General features: G+C 34.5%; 1 long non-coding RNA gene across 1 annotated transcript; it reads right to left on the bottom strand.

The window, feature by feature from the left end:
- Nucleotides 1-3147: 3147 nt before the first annotated feature.
- Nucleotides 3148-8058, bottom strand: LOC140038224 (uncharacterized). Its single transcript, XR_011842030.1, has 3 exons — nt 7423-8058; nt 6272-6320; nt 3148-3922 (listed from the first exon to the last, which is right to left on the bottom strand). It is a non-coding gene; the product is annotated as an uncharacterized lncRNA (long non-coding RNA).
- Between the last annotated feature and the right edge of the window lie 4999 nt (nt 8059-13057).

Here is a 13057-nt window from a genome sequence, read left to right as displayed (position 1 = left end):
CTGATAAGTGTATCTCTGGTTGTGTCTGTTCCGCTAAGCGACGTCAAATCTGTCTTTTGATTTATCACTTAAACTTCATTTCCGCACATGTTCCTAACTTGGTTTGGTACTTGTATGACTTTGAGCCTATTGAACGGTTATGAAAATGAGATGATTTTGTGTGTGACTTTGGGACTGATTGAGGAAAAGAATAAAGCCATGAATGGCTAGAAAATAGATAAATACAAAGGGCGTGCTGCCCAAATTTACGCTCGAGAACTAGGTAGAAACACTTGCGACTTGAGTTAGGCTTGAGAGCGAATACCACTTGAACCATCTAGGATATTCGCGTCTTCTTTTATCGAGGTATATAAGTTAGAACTTGGCCGAACTTGTACCCTTGGAAAACATGAAAGTAACGACTACTCGAAATACGTTTTCTCCATTTCTTCGATTCAAATGGTATTTCAAAGTATACTTGCTTCCAATTTTCCACGTTTGAAAAGTTAGCATGAGTTTACAAATATTCTACAAATAAGTTTCAATTATGTGATTCTCCTTAAACGAAACGTTTAAGTTTCGAACCTTAATTACTTTCAAAAGCTCTTAAACAATGTTTTATCGCAGATTTGGACTTCACACACGGAGTAATACTCGAACGTAACTCGTAAAGGCACCGCATCTTTTGGTGAGTGCTTCTAAATACCTGATTGAACTGGACACTTGTTTTCAATACTTGACCAATGTGATTTAATGATATATCATTTGTTTGGTCAGGCAAGAGTGTACTTTATCGCACTTGCCCTAATATGAGATATAATTGTTTATTGTTGCAATGGATCTGATATATTTGTGTGTATGGTGCGCACTTCCTGGAATTCCAGAAACCCTGTGGCGAGTTACTCGAGTCGAACCGGCAAGGGTTTGGTCGATTGGGTAACGAACCCTAGGTCTTTTGTTTTGTCGAGTGGAGTGATATTTTCTCGACTAATCGGTATACTCGAGTATTACCACCCATGTTTATTGAGGATTTTGGGCCCAGTAGGGGGTGTGAATGGTGGGCGGAGAGTAGTGTAAGTGGTACTCTACTAGATTGGTTTCTTACAGAAAGGTTGACGGAGTGTCAACTATTCCTTGATCAAGCTCTGGTGATGCAATGGGAATTTGGCTCCTGAGAGCCATCCGTATCCTTATACTTTGGAATGATTATTGTTTATTGGATTATTGTTTCTTCTGAATATTTTTGTACTCGCTCACTTTGAGATTTGCTACCTGAAGTATTATTGTTCACTTTTCTGAACTTTTGATGCTCATTAATTTGCTACGTTGATATTCGTACTTTTAAAAAAATGGTCAATTTGTTATTTGGAACCTCACTGGATTTTTAGCTCATTCCACGCCATTTATTTTCCTTACAGGGGGTACGAGCGAGGCATGAGACGTGTACAGGCTAGCGTAGTCTAATTATTTTGAATTTTGAGATGGTACTCGCGCTAGCACTCGACTAGGGTTGATTGTACTCGAATTGTAAACACTTTGAAGTGTTTTGGTGTGTAGAAGCTTTGTATCTGGATTTGAACAACAATGTATATATGAAGTTGAAGAGGATGTGTTATGCATTTTTCTATGGACGTACGTTATTTTTCTTGAGTTATGAGTGTGTGAGTCCTGGCGAGAGTTGGGTAGGCGGTCCGCTTAACCCTGGGGTACGCCCTAGGGGGAGGTGGGGCCGTCACACTAAATATCTGTCAGACCCAATATTCTTGTTTCTTAATTGGTTTTATTCTTTTTAAGCATCTTAATTGCTTTTATTAAACAATTTACTTCAACTCCATTAGGATGGTATATGCCTAGGTGGTGGCCGCTGAATGCCAACTCTGTACATTGCAATGTTTTGAAAATCGAACTGCACCGATCGGTTTGATCGGTTGAACAGCGAATCGGCTATGCCTCCAATCCCAATTCAATTAAAAACCAAAGAATTAATTGAACCGGTCAAAATCGGTTGAATCGATAAAAATCAGGAGGTTCAACCGATTTTTATTAAGTATTTTTTTTAAAAATAAATATTTTAGTTTTATTCAAAATTCTTAATACTAAAATGAATAAAAAATTATTAAACCTTTGAACCTGAATCGAACCGATTGAACGATCAAACCGTAAACTGAAAGGTTTTTCGGCTCATTCTTCGGTCTGGGTTTAAAAATATTGGAACATTATACTTAATACTAGGCATTGGTCCTTACGGCATCGCGGAGTGCCCATATTGTATGTTTTTTGTGTGTATTTTTAGGGTATGATAGTTTTCTTTATTATTATTATTATTATTATTATTATTATTTTATAAGTGGGAGGTTTTAGATTCAAAATCTCCTACTTACCATTCCTTTTATTTGATCATCCAAGCCAACCCTCCTCCGTTTGTTTATTAATTATATGTACGTGTATTTTGTATTGGAATATGTGTAAAGATTTGTAATATAATAGTTATCATGTAGTATGAATTTACCATATTTTGTATTATTTTGAATGATTATGATTTTGGTATGTTTTTCTATCGGTAGAGTGGTTAATTGTTTTGCATTTTTTATTTTTTTGGTACTTTTATTATTTACAGTATATTTATGATTTGTCTAATTATGATTTGATTATTGGTTCTAATTAAGTTTATGCTAGTGAAATATGATTTGTGTAATTGTGATTTGATTATTGGTTCTAATTAATTTTATGCTAGTGAAAGTTGTGAGAGTGGATAAATTGAAGAATTTCTTAGTGTGTATGATGGTATAATTTGAGGTGTATTATTCTAGGCTGTGTTGATTTTTGTAATATATAGTATTGACTAGTAATGTGTAAATTGTATAAATTTTTTAATTGTTTGTTGTTGGTACTATTTAACTTATAAGAATAATTTGGCAGCTAAAGTTGCTGATTTGTTTGCATATCATATTTTTTTGCTATACATGGATATATATAGTGGTATTTTTCTTTCGTCTGAAACCCAAACATAGTGGACCAACATAAGGTGGCAGACCCAAAAGGATTTCGCGAAAAACGTGAGAGGCCTAAAGAAATCTGGGCAGACATATGAAGCAGGCAGCGGGCCAACCACTAAAACTACTATTCGCAAAAAAAAGACCAAAAAGGCCAAAATCTGTAGAGCAACAATAGCGAAACCCCCGTAAAAGGGTAAAATTGGAATAAGGCCACCAAAATTCAGAACTTGTGGTCGACAAACATGAAATAGAGATGACCCCACAATGAGTTCCATCACACCTAAAAAGACAAATGAGGACAAAATCAACACTCAAATTACAACGAAACCAGCAAAAACCACTATTCCCAGCCCACATTGTAGTAGCATTTTGGACGTCTGTGCTACCATCAATTAATGTTAGACACTAGGTCATACAAATATTTTGACTTCCCGATGGCCAGGTGTACTTTGGGCTTTTAAAATTGGGCCGTCTCTCTGAGGCTGCACGGCGTCGCCTTGGGCTTTTAAAAAAAAATTCCATTGACCCGTCGTGGCAGGACGGACATAAATTAAGCAAATCACTCCAACCATCAATGCTTGACGGATTTTTTTTTTAATAAATGGCTATATTCTAAGGAATTGCCCTCGAAATGGAAGCTTTACTTTGCAAATTCTTTAACAATTCTCTGAGAAGTGAGTGAGGGCATTCTAATTAGGAACAGCTACATGTAATATGGGAATTCATGCGCTCAAATTTATTTTATCTTTTAAATTTAAACATTTTCTTAAATTATAAAATTATAAAATTATAATTATATATATATGGCAGCCAAATGACCCGTGGTCCCCACCCAGAGAAGCCTTCTCCAGAAGTAGATTAATCTTCGAGCATTTTGATTTCTCGGTGAAGTTGGGGTGTGAGCATGTGAAATTCAGCTGAGGCTCCACTTCCCTTGTCTATTGGTCCTGTTTGACAAATAAGTTTTTGATCAAGTTAGTCTGCTATAAATTTTTTTTTAACAATTTTAACTATAATAATCTCAAAAAATTTATCAAAAATTTTAAGTTATACACTAAGCGTTGGGCACCACGCAACACGCAACATGCAAACAGCTCAATAGTAATGCTACCGGATCTATGAGAACAGTTACGCTAAGCATCCCAAGACTTAACAACAAAAAGATATTGAGATACTGCTAAAATGGCAGCACGTACAATGGTTCGAACAATCACTTACATTTTAATGCTTAAAAAAAAAGTGTTGTCTTCATCATCAATCATCAGTAAGGTGAACGAAGATGAAGTGCTGTATATGTGTCCATAGCCATGGCATCAAAATAGTTTAGTTGGGCACTCTATTTACATGGAACAAGGTATATAACCCTCCGCAGTCCAATCATTTAGGCAGTACTGCTACCACTACTATTGTGAATTATCAATTTCGCAGCACTGTTTTGTTATCTGCTACTAGTGTAGAAGACAGCCTGTTTTTAAGATTTGCAACTTGAAATCATGTGAGATCTGGGCCACGGCAATTGTACAGAATTCAGAAAAATTGACTTTCAGTTCATACACCAGGTTTCTTTTCTGCAACTAAAGTCTGGGTGTGAATTTCTTTCAAAACTTTATGATAATGGGCAGCTATATTAACATGAACAATATAAATCTATTTGATATTGTCGCATCTCATACTTAAGCAAGCCAAACAATGTGCGACATTTCTTACGTTAATTTGGACCCAAAAAAAAAAAAGATAACTAGATAAGGCATTTCGTGGACCAATTTTGTCGTCCTTTCCAGTCTAATCATAACAGACTGTAGTGTTTGTCGCGTCCCATTTTTTTGAAAATAAAATTATGGGTTTATAAAATGAATTTGATTAATTTTGATTGAAAAATGAGCTTTTGATTTGTTAGAGAATAAGGGCCTAAAATGGGACTCAAAAAGTGCGACAATTTTGGCCCAAAATAATAGTTTAAAAAGGGTTTTTAAAAAAAAATAGGAGTCGCCACTTAGTATCGAGTTAAGGTATACTAAGTCACCTAAATTGAATTTTAAATAAAAAGTAGAGAAAACCCTTTTTAAACAACTCCAAGTCTTCGAAAATGAGAGAAAAGTGTTCGGGAGTCACGTTTGAAGAAAGGGAAGGTAAGGATAAAATCCAAAACATCCTTTCAACTTAACCAGAGTTAGTTGTGTGATTTAGTCGGAAAATTTTCTAAGTTTAGCCTATAAAACTTATCACATTTGGATGTTACTATATGAATGCAAACCTAGATCTAATGGCTATCGAAATGGTCAATATGTCTTTTCAAATTTTAATTGGTGCAAATCGCATTAATTGCGATGCTCAAAAGTGATTCTTTGAAGAGGTCACGAATATGCAACAATGAGATTTAAAAAAATAGAAAAATTATAATATACAAATATATGTGAGCTAAAAGAGAGGGATGTAATATAATGGGTATGGGGACTAAGATTTGTAACTCAATTTTTCCTTTTATAGAGGGAATACGAGCGTGCTAAGGCTAGAAAGTCATGCTCGTCCATATTCCATATTCGACGGGTATTTTCCTAATTTAATCAAGCAAATGCACTAATCTACTCTTAATTTCCTTAAATGGAATGAAAGTTTAAAATGTCATATTTCGCACATAGGGATAGGGGATATACATATAGAGAAAATATCACGCAAAAATGATAAGGATCCTAAAAAGTAGAAAAAATGTAGTGATTTGTCACACAAGCATGATTTAGTGCGTGGGCGGTTCCTAAGGGTCTAGTATTGGACTAACCCATGTCTATCAATTCTCACTAGCATTGGACTAGCGAGAAATCGAGAAAATAGACCACAACTAGCGTTGGACTAGTGTGGTGACATCATGCATTCATTATAATCAAATAAATCATATAAAACATAATAAAAGCAAGTAAACACATAAATCACATAGAGCACATAGCACATAAGCATGGTATCTAGATGCAAAGACCCTAAGAAAACGAGTAAACATGTAAACACACAAGCATGCAAGCACACAAAATAAAAGCGAATAGAGACTTAACTATTACATTTGGGGATCCTAACTACAATCTAAAGGGGTAAAGAATGAAATGAAATAAAATAATAATCTAACTATTACAATTTAGCATTTAATTGCCTCTCAAATAATAAAAAATTAAATTAAAATAAATATACAAAATTAAAACAAATAAAGTGAATAAATAAATAAATGAAATAAAATTAAAAAAACATGCAATTACACACATAAAATCACATAGGAGCACATAGGATTTTTAAACAATAAAAGAAAATACCTTCTCTTGAAGTAGTAGCTAATTGGGTTTGGATTTATCCTATTTAAAACTCCAAAAATCAACAAAGTAGTCAATGTACCATTTTAATTAACAAATAAGAGCAATAATATGTAAAGAAGTGGAAATGATCATGAAATTGAACAATTAAAGCATTTAAATGAAAGTAAACAACCTATATTTAAGAAATTAAAACAAGCAAGGACCTAATTGAAATAATTATAAAAGTTTTAAGCATCAAATTATTATTATTGCTAAGATTAGAAGTCAAAAATAAAGCTTTAAAAATTAATGGAGTTCTACTAATTATCTCCTAAAACCAGAAAATAAACTTACTTAAAACATGGTTAAATCATGAGAAGATGATTGAATTTCAAAAAAGGTAAAATTGATTAATTTTCCATATTTTTGGGCTATAGTAGAATTAAGCAACAATCCGGGGGTCAAAACACAATATTTTATGATTTTCCCATGCAAGTATCGAAGAAGAGTTGCTGCAACTCCTGATGCTTTGGAACTTCAGCAACCTTAAGCGGCAAAAAAATTTTAACAACAACAAGGATCCAACCCTCAAGTTCTCATTAAGTTCCATAAGCTCATCATCAAGATACCATGTTATGCATACAAGAGAAAGGAAAATCTAGAATGAGGAAAAGCTTGCAAATTCCAGGTTTATTCAAAAAACTTTCCACCAGTTTCTGGTTTCATGTCAAACAGAGGAAACCAACATCCAAGCAAGCATCAAACTTTCAAGCCAAGACAACACATTGCACAAACTCGAATCCTATACTTTACATTCCTAAGAGTTCTCAGACGCAGATTACACACATAAACATGGACCAAAAGTACAACCTTTAGTTCATTAACTATACAGATTACATATACACAAGAGGTGAGATGATTACGTATACGGATTACTAAACACAAGAGGTGTTCATGGCTTCTAAATTGCATTCATAGTTTTAGATACACGTTAAATGAACAAAGGGACCAGCATCAAGCTCATCAACAGCACAACAACGGCACCAAGTCTAACCACAGTCATCAACCATTGGCAACGACAAAACTTAGAAAAGAAAAAAAAATCATGCACAAGGGGCTCAAATCTCTATTAAATTTGTCTTAAATCCACATTGAGAATAATCCATGATTACCTGAGAGCACTAGAACCGCTAAACGAACTTGAGATGCTTCAAGAAACCGAGCTGTTATGGAAAACGAAACCCAAGAACTTATGTTGCAGAAGGTTTCAGTGCTGATGAAGTCGCTACTTTGAGCCTCGATCTGACCAACTTATAGCGGTTTGTCCCCAGATATTTGTGAATGAAGCTTCTTCTGTTGTCTCCCAAGAAAGCGTATAAGCCAAAAGATCTATCAAAAATCTACAATCGAAGAAGAAATTTGGCTCCAAAACAGGCTAGTTCGTCAGCCTGGTGACAAAAACTTCTGCTGCAACTTTTTCTTTTCTTCTCACTCGATCTCCCCTCTCCTTTTCCTTTCTTTTTCTTGTCCGAAGCCCTCTGTTCTCCCCCAGATTCTTCTTTCCTCTCTTCTTTTCCTCTTTTTCTTTTCTCTTCTTTTTTTCTCTCTTTTCCCAAAACCCTCTTCCTCTCTTTTTATGGGTTTTCCTTTTTCTAGTTTCTCTCTCATTCTGGTTTTTTGCTCTCCACAGTCTCTCTCTTCCTCTCCCTCTCTTCCTCTTCTCCCCTAGATCCTCCTCTTGCCCGAAGTCTCTTTTTCCTTCCTTTCTTTCTTGCTTTTGTTTCTTGCCTGCAACTCTCCCTTTTTCCTTGCTTGTTCTAGATTTTTCCTCATCTTCCTACACCTGTCTTGTCACGTAGCCTCTTGCATGTGTTGTGCAAAATGCCAAAACCACACGGCTAATGCTCACCTATCCCACTTAGTTACTATACATGCCTTCCACCTATCTTGTTTTTCCTTTTTATTTTTTGTTTTTCAAAACAAATTTAGGGTAAATAAAGTGTTAATTCCTAATTGAGATTGCCTTACAAAAATTTCATTTTATTTAGAAGAAATTGAGTTTGAAAAGATTAAAAATAAATTTTTTGTTGAGAATTTTCTTTTTCAGAAATTTAATGCAAAAATAATTTTTAAAAAAGAAAAATGATGAACCTAATTTACTAAAATAAATAAAAATAAACACTAACTATCATTTTGCAAACTTAGTCAACTAAAATAAAATAAAATAAAAACAAGAATAAATAATAAAAAAATAAAGATAAAATTGAATTAAATAAAATTGAAATTTTGATGTCTACAGCTTGCCCCTCTTTGTCTGAATTTCGAAGAAACTCGAGACAAAGATGTAGACATCAAATATTTATCTGTAGTTATTTTGCCGTGAACTGAAACAAGCAAACATGTAAAGATCAGTGGGATAAATCTCAAACCTGTCGTAATAATTGGTCAGTGGGATAAAACCCAAACCTGCCATAAAATTGATCAGTGGGATAAAACCTGAACCTGTTGTAGAAATTGGTCAATGGGATAAAATCCGAACTTGCCATAAAATTGATTAGTAGGATAAAACCCGAGCCTGCCGAAAAATTGGTTAGTGAGAAAAAATCTAAACCTGTCATAAAATTGTTATAGAATCCCTTTTGTAGAACTTTGAAAATTTTGATGGAGACAGATGACTTCTTCTATAAAGATTTGTCCCAATGTGATACTATTGGACCTTTGGACCTGCAAAAGAGGAATAATGATAATGACAAAATAATGCCACTACCATCTGATTAACCTCACTTTCGAGAAATGTGTAAACATGAGTATTTGAACGTTCTTCTCCGCTGTAGCAAAAACTCAACTTTGCTTTGCGAACTGCATCAAATTTTCTTAACTTCCAATGTTAATCAAGTATGCCATTTGGTATCCAGATACTTTCAATAAATCACAGGGATTGCTATTTGATAAATCCAAAGAAATAAATGAGACCATGAAACACAAGAAAATGTGAGGACCCGAATTTTTCTTACTTTTAATTCTATTTTACTGGTTTATTTAATTATTTATTCACCCATTTTCTCTGAATAATTTATTTCAACCATTTTGAATCCGTTTGCATGGAACAATGTCTCACTTATATTTTTAAAACGTTCCGTTAGTAAAATTAATTTTCTGCGACTCGTTTGGTAAGGAATAGCGAATACACATTTTTCGAGGCAATATTCGATTCGAGACTGTAATAATCTTGGAGAATTAAGAATGATTAATAGTATACTAAGAAAGGTTAATTGAGGGATTAGATGTGAGTGAATTAAAATTAAACTTTTATAGCGTTCGAATCAAAAGTTTCTCGTGAGTCGTGCCGGTCCGATTTATTGGTGAATTGAGAAATTTGTTTTAGACTCGTAAAAATGAGTAATTACAGTATTAAAGAAATTACATTAGAGGATTAGTGCATGAGTGTATCAAAGCCGAGAGAAAGTGGTGGTACGAAACACTAGCGCGATACTATTGAGAGTTGACTTTGGTGCACTCTTTATGGCTACCTTTTTCATTCTTCCCTTCCAAGCTCATTGTTTCAGCCTACCAAGAAGAAAAGAAAAGGGAAGAAAGAAACTTCATCTCCTAACTTCAATTTCACTTGCAAATCTTCATCCAACTGCATAGATTCTTGGGTTTTCATTCCATCTAGGAGAAATGAGCAATCTTGTGGATTTTCTTGGAGAAACTTTGATGAAAAAATCTGGTCTTCATCTAGGGTTTAAAGGGTAATCACTTCATCTCTTTAATCTTTCCAATTATCCAAAGTTTAACGGTTAATCTTCATGGGTTTGAAACCCTAATCGCGTTTATATGCTAGCGGACTTGAGGAACCATTTATCTCGCTTTAAATCATAGGCTAGCTGTCTTGATAAGACCTCTAGGCAGCTGACTTGAGGTTTGATTGTTTGGTTATGGTTGTTTATGTGATGAATGAGATGATTATGGTTAGAAAGTGGAGAGAAATCGAAGGAAAGTTGCAAAAGGAAGCTGGCTGAAATTCTGGTCATGTTGTTCTGCTTTAGTTTTGAAATTTTGATGCTTGGTTGATTGTTAAATTGATGGATATATGTTGTATTATGTGTATAGAAAGTGCCTTTCGAATATCGTGTCGAATGGTTGCACAAAACTTGAGTTTTGGGAAAAGTTTCAAATCTGGAAATTGCTAGCAGGGTAACTGGGCAGTGGCCCTTTGCTTGAACATAACTTTTTGTGCAAAATTCAAAATTGAGTGCCGTCATGGGCATTCAAAACTAGACATTCAGATTTTCCAACGGTATAAAAATCTCCTAATATTTCATTTTGAGTGATCCGTAGCGAATCGGCTGTTCTGTTTTGACTGTCTATTCGAATGAAACTGGGAAGCTGCACCTTGTGGCTCAATTTTGTCCCACTTGTGAAAAGATTTTCAAAACAATGTCTTCTGATAAATTGTAGCATTTTGAACCTAATTTCCAACGCCATAAACTATTCTCAATTTGGACTTGTATAGAGTTAGATATAGTTTGATTTCGAAACTGCGACAAAGCTGGAAACTGAAAAATTTTCTCTTCCCTGTTGACCGAATGGCCAAGTTTGTTTTGGGATGTTATATTTTGAAACTTTTAGTGTCATTTAACCATCAATTTCTAATTAAATGTTTCTAAAATCGTGGTTTCAAAAATGGAGCGAATTGGGGCTGATTTCGTTGGACAAAATTTTTGAAAAAAGAAAGAGAAATAGGATGGCAAATTTGCTTTGAAAGATTTCACAAATTTTGATCGTTTTGTTAGCTGCCTTCCCGTGCGAGTTTTTATCTAAATTTTGATAGAGAGGTAGCCCATATATGGAAGTTTAAGTGCACCAAATTTGGTGTAATTGCAATACCATTTCGAGGCCCAAATAATGCCCCAAACATTGCTCCTCAAATCTGGAAATCCTCTAGTCAGGTTGTAAAAATCCACCGATTTCAAACTGTTATATCTTGTTGCTCAAAACTCCGAATTTAGTTGCTCTTATTGTGTTTGAAACTTTATTTGGAACTCTTATTGTTTAATAAATTTCAGAGGCTGATTCACTTTCTGTGAATTTTGCCGAATTTCCAAACATCGCTGAAAACCAAGACTGGTTCTGTCTTATCTTCTTGAATCTGCAACTTTGAGTTGAAATTTGAATACTTTCGAGTTGGAATCTTGGAAAAGTGTTTTTTGAGAGCTTTTAGTAATTTTAATCTAATTTCAAACAGTGTAAAGTTTCCCATTTTTTGACATACCAAACACAAGATCTAATTTTTCAAGTTTTGTCGCGTAAAGCGGAAAATTTTCGATTTCATAGGAAATGAGTTTTTAAGAACTTTTCATTTCCTTTTGATATTAATAGACCATTTTAAACTTGATTTCATGGATGATTCAAGTTTCACTTGAGATTTTAAATTCTCATTTTTGAATCTCGATTTTTGAGAGACTAAAGTTCTCTTTTTAAGACATTATCCTATGTCTAAACAAATGCACTTTCTTCCTCGAATGATAAGTGGTTGTGAGTATATGTGAGTGATGGTTGGTCACTATTTCTTCCGGCGCTCAAGAGAATATTGAAGGAAATCTCGGAGCAAACCACTAAAGACTTTATTTGCTCACTCATTTTTGAATTGGTGAGTGTCAAATGCATGAATTGTTGCTATATACTGAATTGTTCCTTATTAATTGAGTATTTTAAAATTATCGAGACGAGCGTGTACTTTATCGCACTCGTTCTCTTTTAAGTGAATTTATAATTGAATTGTGTGAAATAAAAATTATATTTGTGTTGAATCGATGTCGATTGGAGTGAATCTCATCGACTTATACTTATAATAGTGGGGGACGTCCAAACTCATAAGCTAACCTTGTAACTCGAGCAAACATGGATTTGATCGAAAAGGTTGGTGAACCATGGGATAGATTTTAATGCCATTTTCCTGTCTACAACCGAAGCGGAATATGTTGCTGCCAGTGCTTGTTGTGCTCAATTATTGTGGATGAAAAACACATTGAATGATTTTGGATTGATGTATGATTGTGTGCCTATGTATTGTGATAACACTAGTGCAATAAATTTGACAAAAAATCCCATCCAACATTCTAGGACAAAGCACATAGACATAAAGCATCATTTCATTCGCGATCTTGTTCATAAGGGTGAAATTTGTGTTCAATATATCTGTTCAAAAGATTAAATTGCTGATATTCTCACAAAAGCCTTACCACTGGATCAATTTGTGTCTTTGAGAACAAAATTGTGCGTTTCAGAAAAAATACTCTAAAAAATTCTCTGATCACTTTTTATCGGACGTCAAATGTGTTAGAACGGATGTCCGACAGTGTTTTTGATCATTTTTCCAAAAAGTTCTGGTTCGGACGGTCGTGTCGTACGCTTTACTTCTTTCAGCCATCCGACACTCAAAAATTGCGTCTTATAAGGAAGTCCTCTGCGTCATTCAGTTCATTCTCACCCCTCGTCTCGAACGCAACCCTTCATAGTCTCTCAATTTCAAAATTCAAATTCATCTCTCTTCGGAACAAGTTCCAAGTAATCACTCTGACCATCACCATTACATTCCTATTCCGAACTTATTGCTCATCATAAGTTCTCCTAACTTCCAACTACACTATAAATCCCAATTCTAACCCTAAAACCTAATCACCCAAATTTACTCTCTGTGGACGAATTCTAACATCCATTGTAGTTCATACTACACTTTCAAATTCTTTGACACTTATTTGCATTACACATCACATCAAAAACACACTGCATTGCAATCATGGT

This window comes from Coffea arabica, chromosome 3e (genome assembly GCF_036785885.1).
Source record: "Coffea arabica cultivar ET-39 chromosome 3e, Coffea Arabica ET-39 HiFi, whole genome shotgun sequence".
NCBI classification, from domain to species: domain Eukaryota; kingdom Viridiplantae; phylum Streptophyta; class Magnoliopsida; order Gentianales; family Rubiaceae; genus Coffea; species Coffea arabica.
The sequence above is the reverse complement of the archived record's forward strand: the minus strand, read 5'-3'. Positions and strand labels throughout refer to the sequence as shown.